At 34.5% G+C, this 14,130-nt stretch overlaps 1 long non-coding RNA gene across 2 annotated transcripts; it reads right to left on the bottom strand.

Annotated features, from left to right (window-relative positions):
• Positions 1-1,788: 1,788 nt before the first annotated feature.
• Positions 1,789-13,373, bottom strand: LOC306644007. 2 transcript variants are annotated; one of them, XR_013759139.1, is made up of 3 exons: positions 13,303-13,373; positions 12,112-12,342; positions 1,789-2,323 (listed from the first exon to the last, which is right to left on the bottom strand). It is a non-coding gene; the product is annotated as an uncharacterized lncRNA (long non-coding RNA). The 2 variants fall into 2 exon arrangements; XR_013759140.1 differs by lacking the exon at positions 1,789-2,323 and adding an exon at positions 10,486-10,704.
• Between the last annotated feature and the right edge of the window lie 757 nt (positions 13,374-14,130).

The following is a 14,130-nucleotide window of genomic DNA, read 5'->3' as shown; positions in this document are numbered from 1 at the left end:
TTTTTATTTCATGTTAACAGTAAGTAAGCATTGCTTCTCATGGTAAACAATTGTAGCTACACATATCTATTGATATTTTAGGTCACACTATTCAATACTGTATGCCACATCGCCATTTTAACATCATACACATTTAATTTGGGTAATGGGATGCAAGGAAATTCAACTAGGAGAAAATTTTGAATCTACAGGAAGAAATAGCTAATAAGGGACCATAAGGAAGTGAGCTCAGGAAAAGGTTGAGATTCTGAATTGGTTAGTAAATTTCAACCACTTCTTGATAGTTGAAGTTGCTGCAAGTATTAACTGTCAATTGATTTATTTGAAACTTATCAGAAAGTACTGTGGACAGCATGGTAAGCAATACACTTTTACAACAGACTTAAATTTGCAACCATCTGTGCAGCTTAGAAACAGATGGTGAAAATTCTGGCCTTTTTTTTTTAACCTGGTTTTAAGGAAGGCAAAAAATGCTCTTGTTTCACAAATTGGTATAAGCAGTCACATTTAACCTATTTTAGTCTCCATAGGTTCTAAAACAACTGCTTTTATAAATCATTACAGTGTCTTTAAATGGAATCGTTTAATTTAATTTACATATGTATTATGCTTCTTTAATTAGATTTATGTAATAATGATGAGAAATACATTTATAACTTCACGTATTAAAATAGACTAAATTAACAACTGTATTGCTATGGTTGTGTTCTGTTAAGATACTCATCTACTTATCACCAAACCTGATTTATTTTTATTAAATAATTTCAACACTTTCAAAAGAGGCGAAATTCGAAATTTTTGTCGTTACTAGTTTACTCTTTATTTCAAACAATTTGTCTGCAGGATGTTAGAGGCTAACACTTCCAAAGTAAGGCTGATACAGAGATTCCTTTTGCATTGCTTATCAACATTTTAGTTGGCTGGGGAGTGCCTTACAACTCAGAGAAAACTCAATATACTGTAGCCACTTTCCAGAAATGGCTAGTGACTGACACTTAGTGATAAATTTAAATTTCAACAAAATATGTTAGAGTGATGGGAATGTTACATGGCACCAGTCTAACTCAAAAATGCCGAGGACCACTCCTACCCAGATTTTTCAGCCAGTGAGAAATAGCAGCACAGTGAAGGTGAAGCATGTCAGAAAAGAATCTCCCACAACAGATAAAACATTCCCCATCTTATGAACAATGATTACAAAATTTGATGAACTACAGAAAAACCCCCAGATATCCATCCCAACTCTATTTATCCACACCCAAATTTCCAGTTTATCTGTATGAATTTGAGTTTGGCCTGAACCCAGAAATGAAGATGAGGCCAGCCATGTTGGAAATAGAAGACTTAGTCTGGCATGAAAACATGGCATCGGCAGAGCGAGCAGTAGAGTTAGGGCCAGCTGGATCCAAGCAAGAACTGGCATGAAACAGTGGTGGGATCGGTTCCCAAAGCAAAGATGGGGCTAACCAGAAGGGAGGAGAACAAGTGGCCACATGGCTGAGGAGAGAGCCAGGCATTCAGGATTCCCATATATCCAAATCAGCCCCATTCCCCACTGATCCAGATATAAGAAGTTTTGTTTTATTACTACATAAAGACAGTATTTGGTATGAAGCCCAGAGTCAATGAAAGATTTTTGCCAGCAACCATAGCCTAATTCAGTCAAAATTCGCAGGGAAAAAATTGTTAAAAGAAAAATACGAGTACACTTCCAGTCATGTATTATACTGCAAATACCTGAATTTGAGGGTAGTACGATCATGATGACAATATTAAATTGCTGTGATATATAGATAATTCAAACAAATATAATATTAAGTAAGTAATTCGAAAGTAATCATAAATATAGCAGATGCAATTTCAGAATTCAATGAAGGTAATGCTTGTTAATAAAATATTATGCTTGATACTTCCTCTTGTATAGTATCAATAAAACATGGCCCATTTCTATAATGTTACCTGTGAATCTCACAGTCACATGCCTTTTCCTCCTTTTTAAAAAGAAATTTCCCCACTTTGTAGTTTTTTTTTTTTTTTCACCAACATTTCAATCTCTTCAAGTCTCTCCTATATTAAGGTAAAGCATATTCCTCTGAGGCAACATGATCAAAGTTTTATATTTCCACATCTATAATGTGTTAGATATGGAACATCCCCCAAAGGGTGTTAGCTGGGCAGGCCCTCAGGGGGCTGACAGTTGAAGGCTGCAGTGAACACTACCAGCAACTGGGTCAGTCCTTCCTTGAGTTAGATTTGGTAGCATGTCAGTATCCAGTGCAGCTTATCCTTTGAGTTCTTTGGATTCACTTCTTCACAGACATTTCTGGAAATACAGAATTTCAGGAAAACTTTCTTAATAGAGAAATTATACAAAAAGAAAGATAATGCCTCCACAATGGCAGCAGGTCCCACTGCCTCCTCATTCACTACCCATTCTACATCCTCAGCAAGCATCTCTGCTCTCCTGGTAACTCTCATATCAAAGACCTGACTCACAATCTCATCTGAGGATTCTGAGACTCTGATTGTGAGCCCCTTTTCAGGCCAAGATTGATTAACTTGTCCATTTGCCCTGAAAAGAACCAATTGAATTAGTTGGCTTAAAAACATATTCCTACTTTCCCCTATTTGAAACAGGCATCTTATCTATTTCCCATTAAGATCAGTTACCCCAACTTGGAAAATACCTCTTTTTGTCTTCTTAACCTTGATACAAGGGGCCTAAAATCCTGAGGCAGCAGTTAAAACTCTTAATGCAATAGCCCTTTTGTGCCCTTAATAGAACAATCCCTCATTTGGGAATCGAGTATCTAAACTAGGAGAATCCACTGTTGAAAAACCAGAAGTAAAAATCTTCAAGTAGTTCTGCTTTTATTGCCAGTTTCTTTCAGAACTTCAATAGAGCATAGCATTTAGTTGCATTTTCCTTACAGTTTTTATTTCTGAATGATTTCTCAAATACCTAACCCATCTTTCTAGCTAAGGCACAGCATTCCCCCAGGACACAATCCCAATTTGGTACTTTATGCAAGGATTGAGAGCTCAACTCCATCAATAGAAATCCTCATTGTCAGCTGTGTCACAAGTGAGTCAGCATCAGAATTGAATCTTTAGCATCTGCTTTCTCTATATATGTATCCTTTGTTATAGAGTTTGGCATGCAAGTGGTTTATTAAGAAATGAATGGAGGAAGTTGGAGGGAGCAGAGATAAAATCCAGCTGTGATGCAGGTCCAATGATAGTTTCAGGGAGTCCCATGGGAAGCTCTGCTGTTAGAATGGTTCCTCATCATTTTTCTTAACTAGACAGAGATGTCCAGAGTTACCTATATCTGCATTAATCAGTCCTTGAATGTGAGTAGTCCATAAAGAGGTTGGGCTAGATCACTTTTTGAAGTGTAGTATACCTTGAAGGGGCAGGAATTAAAGACTCCCTAAGGACTGCATTCCCAGCACACGATACAATAAATCCTCCTTGTCAGAGAATCTAGTAGGTGAATCACTGTCTTCACCACACCTGTAGTATGGACATTTTGTCCGACTCCATATTATTTGGAAGTGGAGTTGTTGGTCATTTGCCTTAATTTGGGGAATAGTTCTATTTTTTTACTTTTATTACTAGTGAATTGAATATTTCTGCATATGCCTGTTACTCTTTGGAAATTTCCCTCTGTGGGTTACCTAATCATCTTCTTTAGCTGCTTTTCTATTGGATTTTATTTCTCATTTATTTATTAACTTTTAGAAAATAATATCATCAATTTCAGATTTGCATATATTGTCTATTCACTTCTCACTTTTCAGTTAGTTGGTGGTATTTAAAAATGTTTAATTGTAATACATAATAATTCCTGAATGTCTGACCATGAAAATTGTACTTTTGCAATTTTTTATTTCTAGCTTAAAACCACAAAAATAACCTTCATCTTCTTGATTGTTACATATTATTACCTTTAGGTCTACATTTATATGTGTTACCAAATCTGACAATTTTAAATTGATCAGAATTAATTAACTCCATTTTATTTGCCTAATTATTCATAATAACTTTTCATTTTCTACTCATCATTTATTTCTTTTCTGTCCTTTAATTTGCATGCATTTTTCTCTGTCTTTTCAACTCATTGACTATGAGGTGCAAGGTTTTACATTTCAATGACTGAATGACCACATAAAAGTGCTGCTGATTTTTTTAGCTATTTTTTATTTATTGAGTTTTTTTATTTATATGTGACAGTAGATGCTATTTTAATAAAATTACACAAGCATGAGATGTATCTTATTTTAGTTAGGACTCCATTCTTGTGGAAGTACATGATGGTGGGATTCACTATGATGTTTTCATATATGTACATAGGAAAATTATGTCAGATTGTTTCAGATATTTGTTGATCATTTGTATTTCTTCTTCTCTGAAGTGTCTGTTCAGTTCTTCTACCATACTATTTTTTTATCTGAGGAAAATGGTAGTACACAACTCATAGTGCCATTATACAGACAAATGGGGTAAAATATGTTTTAATCAGGTTTTTTCACTGCTGTGACTAAAAGACCTGGCAAGAACAATTTTAAGGAGGAAAAAATTGGGGACTCACAGTTTCAGTAGACTCGGTCCACAGACAGTAGACTCCATTCCCTGGGGCTCAAGGTAAGGCAGAATATCATGGCAGAAGAGTGTGGGGGAGGGAAGCAGTTCACATGGTAATGATCAGAGAGCAGAGAGGCTCCACTTGCCTCTCTATGTACAAAATAAATGCCCCAGAGGAATTCACTGCCCATTGACCAACCTCTTCCATCCATACCCTACCTGCCTTCAACTGCTACTCGGTTAATCCCTATCAGGGGATTAGTTCACTGATTGGACTAAGGATCTCATAACCCAATCATTTCACCTCTGAATGTTCTTGCACTGTCTCACACATGAGCTTTTGGGGAACACCTCACGTCCAAACCATAACAATATAGAATATTTTGAATATAGCTTGAAATATAAGAACTTAATAATTGCTATCAGAATTATTATTACTATGATTATTGTTGATTACCTTATCATTATTTACAGGTGAATCGTAAGTATAATTTTTATCTTTGTAGTGACCAACTTGAAAGATAATCCTGACTGGGTCCATAGTTCACACCAATATTTTGAAACATCAGTTTTTTTCCTCTCTGTATTTTCTACTCTCACTCCCTCCCACCATATACACATACACACCTCAGAAAAGTAGAGGGTTTGGGGGTTTGGTTTCACAGTCTCAAAATAAATAAATTCTGTAATGAAATGCAAAGCAGCCTGAAGAACATAGAGGTAAGCAAATAATTTATACCATACCAAAATGAAATATCCCCAATGGGGGACAGGTTATTTAAAAACGCTCATGGATCTCATTAAAAATAGGCCTCTGGTCTGTCGGGGCATGAGAGGCTGGAGTAAGCCAAGATCCTAGACAGAAATGGTTGCAATGAGCATATAAAGAGATGGAATGGCAGGCTCCAAAATGCCAACCTTGTCTATTACCTGCTGATCCAACAAATATTTGATTGTAGAATAATGAGTCCCAAAACAAGACAAATTTTTAAAATAAAACTTCCTAGGATCTATCTCAGTTGAAACAGAATTCCTGGGATTGGGTCCCAGGAGAATTTTCATTGTATGTATCCTTTGAATCACATTTAAGATAGATAAAGAAATTATGGAGAAAGGAAATGTATCTTATTCAAGTATTTTTATCAAATCACCCTTGCATTTATTCCCTCTTTCACAGACAAAACATTTATTGATTTTCTCCTCTAGGGAGCCCTGTTCTAAATGTTGGGACTACAACAAATACAATTCATGCATCACCGTGGAGTACTGTCCGATGAGTTATGTGAACAGGTGACTTGCATAAACAGTTTAACCATCCATATGACAGTGCTACTCTGAGGGTGATATGGGAACAGCCAGAAGAGAATATTTTTGGTAGATTTTGAGAAACTTTGATAGATATTGGAGAGATTTTTCAGCAGTAAGTTCAACATTGTCCTACTGGGAAAATAAGTTCCCGGGTAATAGAGTATCCCAGGCACAATACTATATTTCTCAGAGTGATGGATTCCCAATAATGGCATCTAGTACATTTTATCACATTATTTATCATTAATTAATGTGATGCAATCAGATAGGCATTCTACCTATAATCTTAAGGTTATAAAGAATATAGTTATTTCCTCCACACTGCTTTCAGAGAGCAGGTCACATTTACGCCTCATGATTTTCCCTTTGTTGCCTAAATCTTTCTAAATACATGTTGAAAGTCCTCTCATGGAAATGGATTCTATAAGAAAGCACATGATGTGGTATTTAATAATGTAGCAATCTTAACACCCCCCTTGAGTCCTTCACTTGGTGCTTAGATTTAGATTACAGATCTGTCAACTCTGATCTGGGCACTCTTTGAAGATGCAGAAGCCCACAGTCCATCATCCTTTACAAAATGTCAAAATGAAGGCCTCTAGAGGATTGAAGCAATCCTAGGTTCCTCTCTCATTTAATAGTAGCATATACAGCCAAATCAAGACCCGGGAGCATTTCTGTTCACCGGTGTAGTTAATATGCCAAACCTTATACAAACCAAGTTCTGTGTGATATCAATAAAGCAGGAACACTAAATAAGAGTGATATTTCCTGAAGTTGTCCAACTAAATTCAAAATGAAAAATAAAATGAAGTAAAAGGTACAAACATTGAAGAATTATAGGAATTATTGGATGGTTATAATTTTCTTAAAGTCTTAAAACTATTTTCAGAATGGAGACGAGTAAGGGTGGAGAAAAGAAACGTTTCCATTGACTTTTTGTTTTGTTTTGTTTTGTTTTGTTTTAATAAAGGGACAGGATGAAATATCCTTCAGTTATGAAACTTGCAAAGACAAGAGAATAAAATATAAATAAATAAAATAGTTTAAAAGTTGGCCAGATTATTCACTGCTTTTCTGTTTGAACCAATTTTTAAAGAAAAAAGCTCAAATTAAGCACATTTCATTTACTTATGTGAGAGTGTAGCATTTTTTGATAATTAACTAGGAAAACAGGAAATGAATGTAAACTGTAATAAAAATTTATACAGCTTGGTATGGTGACCTACACCTATAATCCCAGTGACTTGGGGCAGGAGGATAACAAATTTGAGGCCAGCCTTAGCAACTTAGAGAGACTCTAAGTTACTAAGCAAGACCCTGTCTCAAAATAAAAAATAAAAAGGGCTGGGGACACAGCTCAGTGGCAAAAGTGTTCCTGGGTTCAATTCTTGGTACCAAAAAGAAAAGAAAAGAATATATATAATTAAGTAGTTTATATTTCTTGGATTTCATTACTTGCAAAGTGCTATTTACTAAAGTACCATGAAATTTAATTTGATATTCTAAATCTCATGAAATACAATGATGAAAATAAACATAAAAATGGTGTTTTCTAGATGGGTGTGGTGGCATATAGCTGTAGTCTCAGCAGCTGGGGAGGCTAAGACAGGAAGATCTCAAGTTCAAAGCTAGCCTCAGCAAAAGTGAGGCGCTAAGCAACTCAGTGAGACCCTGTTTCTAAATGAAATACAGGGTTGGGGATGTGGCTCAGTGGCAAATGTCCCTGAGTTCAATCTCTGGTACCCCCCCAAAAAAAAACAGTTATTTTTTTTTTTATGTCAAGCTTATTTTACTCAATATCCTTCAAGTTCATTCACATTGTTGCAAATAGCACTATTTCTTTTTTATTATGGCTGAATAGTGTTCCATTGTATATGCATACCACATTTTCTTTATCATTCATCACATAATGAACAAGAGTTAAGGAGGTAACATGTATGCTAATTTTAAGGCTAGATTTAGCCATTTCACAATATGTATACTTCAAACCATCATATTATATATATGTGTATATATATATATATATATATACATGTGTATGTATACGTTCACATACAATTTCATATTTCAGTTTTTAAATAAATTAGTTTTCAACAATTTCTGCAACTGAATGAATGTTAAAATTGAGCTACTGAAACAATAATGGCCCTGGATATTAACTGCCTGTAACATTCAGTGAGTCATTGGGCTGAGGTAAAATATTACCACAATCATATATAGAATTTAAGGAAAAGCTACACATTTAGGCTAAATAAGTGCATCTAACTCTGAAAATTGCCTCAAAATCAATGAAAATGTTAACAAAGTGATTCAACTGCTAAGATAATTCTGGAAAAATAATTAATAATTTTTTTACCTCACGCTAATAGTTCAGAAATTATGCAACTCTGCATGTTTCCTGACCCTTTTTATAACTCAGTAAGTTGTGATTCCTAATTTAATAATGGAGTTCTTTGGTTGTATGACAAAATGGTTCAAAACTTTGTTCCTTAACTTTTGCTAATCTCATTTTGGAATGTCCGGAAACAGATGACACTAACAATGAGCATGGGATGCAGGGGAAAGAGAAGTGATGCTATCTCCCAGTCGGAATCTCATTGCTCTTCTGACACTGAAATCACAGTCCTTCATGTCTAGCACAGTTGATGAACTCCATAGTTTTTCACTGGTTGTATACCCAAAGGCAAAATAAAATGTTTGCTTCACATGTCAATGAATTTCCCACTTAAAGTAAGTGACTCTGCTCTAAATGGGCCTCTGTTCCTCATTCATCCCAAGACAAAGGGTTATGAATTTTATAATGGAATGCCTTGCAGTAGTGCCAAAATTGTGGGTCATTTTTTTTTCAAACAAACAATTTCCAAAATTATAAGAGTATCCACGAAAGACACAGGAAATAGATAAGGACTATACATGAAATACCAAATAATCATTAAATCAAAAATCTTAATTTACTACATATAGCCAAAATCCATTCTATTAGATTTAGATCTCACAGGAAACTTTCTAATGTAATTGAATTTTTTATTTGTTTTTCAAATATCTTTTGAGTAATTTTGACAAAGACTATAGGATCAAAATACAAAAATGAATTTTTTTCACATTCTTGAGAATATTTAAACAAGTTGATGTACAAACCAGCATCATAGATAAATTCTTAGATCAATGGCTTCAATACTGGAAAAGAAGTAATAAGAAGTTCTAAAATGACAATTAGCCAGTCAGCTCAAGATGTCTCAAATCTTATAGAGTAGAATATTATAATGTAAAAGAGTTCTTGAAAAAAATGACTTAGTTGTTTTATAAAAGGTTGCTGGGGGCAATTGGAAGAAGAAAGGCATAAAGCAATTTTAAGTGTAAAAATGTTTGTATAATTTTGAAATGTACTAGACACCATAACCTAATGTTTCTTCATAATTAGCCTGAGATGGTAATAGGTGTTAAAGGGACAAGAAAATACTCTATACAAAGATTTTTGGCAAAGAGCAATTTTAATATGTTAAATGATTTTCAGTAAAATAGCAAAAATTCTCAAGGCTTTTGCTTTATGATGTTTATTTTCAGGAAGGCAATGTAGTATATAAGCAGCATTTACAAGTTTATGTGAATAAGAAGTTCATCATGAAGTACAATTTGGGTCTAAATTTATGCGGAATACAGTTTAAGAAGTGCTGAACCGAGTCAGATAAAAGGCGTATGACACAGAGTCGTCAAAATTATGACATGGATAGAGTCAAGTTCCAGCTTCCCTCAGTCTAGTGAATTGCTTTTAAATATCCTCTAGCAGAAAGTAAGTACCCTTATGTGTAACTGAAGACAAAATATTTATCACTGGTAATCAGTCATTCTATTGAAAGACTAAATTTGTCTCATTTGTTGTCAGTCATTCAAAAGTCAATTATCAAATACCAACAGTCAGACACTATGTGAGATGCTGGGGTACCAAAAACTAAAACAACTAAGCCATAATCCCTGAACCTAGGTAGCTCACAATCTAATAGGGTGGGCAGGTGGCAGGAGGCCACACATTTAAAAAGGTAATACATTCTACATTGTAGATTCATCAAAGAGGAAGCATATCATTCAAAACCACACACTAGTTATGAAAAGTCACTAAGATAAGCTTTACATACAAAAATAATTTTGAACAGTATACACTTTTAAGGCATTTTTGAAAGAGCTATAGAAAGTGCAACACTCCTAAATTCCATGTATTCTCTTGAATAGAATAGCTATCGTATGAAAACTAGACTTTCTTCGTGCACACTGCCAATAATCTATTTTACACTTGAAATAAAATCCTGTAAATCAAAGTCAAGCTCCTAACATACCTTGGAAGAGACAGATTTACAAACAATGTACAAAGGCTAACAGCTGTTGCACCAGATTATCGTTCCTGAAAAATGTGATAATGCAGACCCTTTTCTTTTCTGACAGCCATTTAATAAAATAAAGTTTCCCCAAGTGAGAGGTGCCTGCCAACAAACATGAAAAAACGTGTTATGCACTCCATTGCCTATTTTTTTTTTTGCTGTGTCAGGATCCATATGGAAATATTCTAAAAATGACTTCCATAAATCCCTTTCTTTTGTTCATGTTTTTGCAAACGTTTTTGTTCTGTGTAATCTGTTTTGGGCTTAACTCAAAAAAGTTACTTGATATGTTTGCAATTTGTTCTTTCAGGATTATCTAAAGGTGTCATTTATGTACTCTTGTCATAATGTCCCAGAATCTATCACCAAAAATAGATGAACAGCAGTTGGCTTCCATGGTTATGGGACTCACTTTGCATTCTGTCTTGACAAGCTGAAGTAAAAAGCAGGAAATTTGGTAATTCTTGGATCTTAAGATAAACTAGTTATTGTACTGAAGAGAGATTTCAGTAACTGATGTGCTTCCTAAACAGAAATAACTGAGTTTAGAATAAGACATAAAATTAACTAATAAAGTTGCCCTTAAATAATGAAAGAAAGAAAATATTTGACTTACTGTTCTTGCTATATAAATCCATTACTTAGAAAAAACCCAGGTAATAAAAACAAAGCGTTTGTATTCCAAATGTTTAGAAAGCTTAAACCATTAGTTAATTTTTTTTCAACTCTTACTCAAAAATTTGCCTCTTCGAGGGAAACTAAGAATAAAAAACTTAGGTATAATGGAAATCCATTGACTCATGTGAGGGAAAAATATATAGATATGGCTAGATTCAAGTACTAAAATTCTATAACAAAGGATCTGTATCTCTCATAATTCTGATTGATATTCTTTTATTGGTAACTATGTAAGACTCATTCTATTATCTCAACAAAAACTCAACTAACTGTAAAGACAGAGAACCCAACCCCATAATTTAAAAAAATATCCTAATGGACACTGATTATCCCTGCTCAGATTGCTCCTAATAGCACTCACTATTTTCAGAGTTGTGGTGTGTTTGGCCACTCCCAGTCATGTTGGACACTTGAAAAAGGGAAAGAGAACCTGCTAATTAACAAACCTATCAGAAATACACAGAGTAAGATACAGTCTATTTTACAAAGGAAGGATCACAAGGCAAGAAAATATAATTGGCACATATCTCCTCCCTCATATTTTCTAAATGTGCTGCTAAAGATAACATAACTTAATGGTAAAATACTTGAGAAAATAAAAAAATTGATTGTGTATAGTTCCACTTTCCTAATATAATTATTACTGTTGTGGTTTGTATATGAGGTGTCTCCCAATAGCTCCTGTTAATGCAGGGATGTTTGGAGGTGAAATGATTGGATTATGAGAGTCGTAACCTAAACAGTCCAGTTAGTTTGAATCATCAAACGGTCTAGTAACTGCAAGTAGGTGGGGCACAGACAGAGGAGAAGGATCACTGGGGTAGTAAACTGTGACAGGGTAGGGTTCATCTTTCCTATGGTCCCTTCCCTTTTCTCTCTGTATGCTGCACACAGAGAGCTGAGCAGCTTTTCTCCACCACACCCTTATGCCATGATGTTCTGCCTCACTTGGGCCCAGAGCAATGGATTCAGCCCACCACGGACTGACCCTCTGAAATCATGAGTCAAAATAATACTTTCCTTCTGTTCGTTGTCCTTGTCCGGTATTTTGGTCACCGTGACAAAAAGCTAACACAAAGACTATTTTTGAATAAATTCAAAGTAGGAAATTTTTTACAAGTAACAAATAAATAAACGGAAAATTTCATGTTTCTTTACTCACCTCAGGCAGATTTAATATATGCACCCTTCCTTGCTGCTTCCCTTGCCTGCTTCTTTTCCCACGACTGAGATGGTCTGACTTGCATGAACAAAGTTCACTATTCTCCTTTGGCTCAATTAAAGTGATGTCCTTAGCTTGAGGTGTACATGTCCTCAGAGGAATTTCTTTTTCATTTCTTATGATTTAAATCTACCTTTACCTTGTCGCTCTAGCAAGACAACTGTGTTGTTCCTAACAGTAAGACTTAAGTATACGCCAGGTCACTAATTCAGTTCTTTCACTCCTCTTTACACTTAAGTTTTAATAACCTACTTAGTACTTTGTTTTAGATGTGGAGATCTATTTTTCATTCCATGTCCAGAGAGAAACACTTCATATAAATCAGAAGGGACTTTAACTCTACTGTCAATTGCTTCCCTACCCTGATTTACAAATATCTAAGGTGGTTGTTATTGTTTTTACTCTGTTTCTTCTCCATGTCCAGGATTTATATTTGGTTATAGTTTAATTCTCTTATGCAAATTCTTTCCAGATTTACCACCTATGGCCTTCTGGGATACCCTTAGACTATTTTGTTCTGCCTAAATAAAATCCACCTCTTTATCTGTACTGGAGTATGGCCTCACAGGCTTCTATATGCATCAATTATTATTACTGTCTGATCTACTCATATGATATAATTAACTTTTTTCCCTGCCATATATCTGGCTTACCATATTTCATAAATGAAACATAACTTTATTTTTCTATAATTACTGGAGTCAAATTTATATTTTTGTGATTAATTTTACACAATAACTAAAAGATTTGCTTTCAGTAAAAAGGATACATATCATCACTTCCTCATTATTCCTGATGTGTATGCTACTTCTGAGAGATGGCTGTGTCAGGCAGAATATTATGGTTCCATAAAGACCAGAGTCTTTCATGAAGACTCTTATCACAGTATTCCTCCTCCCTCTAAATTCAGTACATTCAATAAGGCTTAGTCTATGATTATTTATTGACTGTAGAGTTTGGTCCAATTGTATGCCCAAGAGACTGGTAAAGAAACATGTGAAGAACTCATCACCATTTCTGGAAAAAGCATAATCTTCAACTTCATGCTAAATGCACTTTGGTAGCAATACTGGCCACAGGAAATATCATGTATTTATCCTGTCATTTCTATCAAATGTGTAACATCCTTACCTCATGATATCTTTGATATCTTCATACTACCTTGAATCCTTCTGTAAAACAAGAAAAGTCACCAAGAGAATAAAGGTAACAATTAATAATAATATGGACGCTTCCTCCAAAAACACATCAAATATTTTAAAAAGCAAAAATCTAATCAGACAGCTATATTCACCATAGGAAAACACCACTAGCAAATAAATTTTAATTTATGTGGTCTTTATGGCAGGCTGAATATCACTTCTGAAATAACTGTTGAAAGATATTAACTCTATAAAAGTTATATCCTTTCAATCATTCAATTATTTTCAACAATTTATTAAAATAAAAAGTATGAATCAAATGAATAAAGAATTTTAAAGGAATTACAAAGGAACATTTAATTTAAATAAAGAACTTCTAATATTTTATATTACAAAACAGATATTTCCTTTTCATAGACTCCATAAATGAAGTTGCTTCAGTCCTGTGTTTGGCAAAATAAACATTGTAAACCTGACTTCTAGCCTTCTGGATCTAATGGAATGCTCTTTTCTGGCGACTTCATCATGAGGTTGCATATACATATTGCATTGAAAATACTGGATAAAATAAAAGGAGAATAAATTACTATCTTTCATGTTTTCTCACAAACTTTGATACTCAGCGCCTAGTAAATAATTCCTGGCACTCAAGATTTTATAAGATCTGTTCTCAACTTAGCCCTTCATTTTCCAATTTATACCTTCAATAAATCTTGTGCTCAGATTTGAAACAACTCAATACTTCCTGAACCTGCTATAAGCATTTCTACCTCACTAGAATGTCAATTTCACTTTCTGCCTCTCCAGATTTTTCAAG

This window comes from Sciurus vulgaris (genome assembly GCF_902686455.1).
Source record: "Sciurus vulgaris genome assembly, chromosome: 1".
NCBI classification, from domain to species: Eukaryota; Metazoa; Chordata; class Mammalia; order Rodentia; family Sciuridae; genus Sciurus; species Sciurus vulgaris.
This window is presented reverse-complemented; position numbering and strand designations above follow the sequence as displayed.